This window comes from Bos indicus x Bos taurus, chromosome 27 (genome assembly GCF_003369695.1).
Source record: "Bos indicus x Bos taurus breed Angus x Brahman F1 hybrid chromosome 27, Bos_hybrid_MaternalHap_v2.0, whole genome shotgun sequence".
NCBI classification, from domain to species: Eukaryota; Metazoa; Chordata; class Mammalia; order Artiodactyla; family Bovidae; genus Bos; species Bos indicus x Bos taurus.
The window spans coordinates 17,543,152-17,544,834 of NC_040102.1; the positions used below are offsets into that span (position 1 = coordinate 17,543,152).

Below are 1,683 nucleotides of genomic sequence, written 5' to 3' on the forward strand. Positions count from 1 at the left end.
TAAATCACTCAATCATTGAAGAAAAAGCTCATAAGAAATGTGGTCTCAATAAAATGTTATCCTTTTAGGATGTTTAAATATGGCCAAAGTTAAATATCTTATCTTAGAAGAAGTAAAAGATTACGTTCTTTACCTCTAGAGACTACAAGAAAAAAAAAAATTGTTTTTTCTGGCTGTACCGTGCAGCTTGCAGGATCTTAGTTCCCTGACCAGGTACTGAACCCAGGCCATCTTCAGTGAAAGTACCAAGTCCTAACCACTAGACAGCCAAGGAATTCCCTAAGAGGAAATTTATATTTGTATTCCTGGTGGCTTGGTTGATAAAGAATCCACCTGCAATGCTGGAGACCTGAGTTCCATCCCTGGGTTGGGAAGATCTCCTGGAGGAGGCCATGGCAATCCACTCTAGTATTCTTGCCTGGAGAATCCCCATGGACAGAGGCGCCTGGCAGGCTATACTCCATGGGGTTGCAAAGAGTCTGACATGACTGAGTGGCTAAGCACAGCACATGAAGTTACACTCAGTTCAGTTCAGTCCTTCAGTCGTGTCCGACTTTTTGTGACCCCAGGGACTGCAGCACACCAGGCTTCCCTGTCCATCACCAACTCCTGGAGCTTGCTCAAACTCATGTCCATTGAGTTGACGTTATACTAGATACAGTCTTTGAAAGGTGCTCTCAGCCAGCTTGAATACAATAATTTTGAGGTAAGAGAGCAGACCATTATAAAGAATTAGAGCTCTGTTTCAGCAGGTCTTGTGACAGAGTGATTATAATTTAACAGGACATTTTCATCAGTTGCAGCAGTGACTAGGATGGAAGGAATGACAGACAGGCACACCTTATATGGATAAATCTAACAGTTCGATTCTGAGGGAAAATTGGATGAATGAATGAAAACTGAATGAATTCTTCAGTGCAAGTCTATGGGTCAGGACAGAGCAACAACATCTGAGGCAGAGACCACCGTTCACCTGTGAGCCCAGAGAAACACGACTTTTTTCTCCTTCACTCAAAACTCCATTATACAAATGGGCTCCTGGTGGCTGACAAGAATCAAACTACTTTGAATTGTAAAGAGAGGCTCCAGCTAGAACATCTATCTGACACTTTTTTTAAATTTGCTTTTATTTTTTGGCCATACCACATCATGTACAGGATCTTAGTTCCCCCACCAGGGATTGAACCTGGGCCCCCTGCAGTGGAAACACAGAGTCCTAACCACTGGACCACCAGGGAATTCCTGCCTGACACTTTTATATATTAGACTGCATCTAAACATTTATAAATGATGGTTCTGAATTCATACACACAACAGGTTAACTTTCATTCAAACTGAAATTCTTTTGACATTTTACATGCTAATGTTCTTAAATTACTCTTTGATAAATACATTCAAATTTATCTAAATGAGTTTATTTTGGCTTTGTGGTAGACAGCCTTCCAATATGGCTTCCAACAATTCTTCCCATCTTTTTAAGCATAACCCACTCCTCTCATCAAGAATATATGAGCTGAACAAGGCTATTTACTTGCATAAACACTGTAGTCATCAAATTCAAGTCTGATAAAACTATTGTTGTTGTTGTTTAATCGTAAGGTTGTGTCCTACTCTTTGTGATCCCATGGACTGCCGCATGCCAGGCTCCTCTGTTCTCCTCTATCTCCCAGAGTTTGCTCAAAT

General features: G+C 41.0%; 1 non-coding gene across 1 annotated transcript; it reads right to left on the minus strand.

Moving 5' to 3' along the window:
• Positions 1-1,165: 1,165 nt before the first annotated feature.
• TRNAG-UCC lies at positions 1,166-1,238 on the minus strand. Its single transcript has one exon. It is a non-coding gene; the product is annotated as a tRNA-Gly (tRNA).
• Between the last annotated feature and the right edge of the window lie 445 nt (positions 1,239-1,683).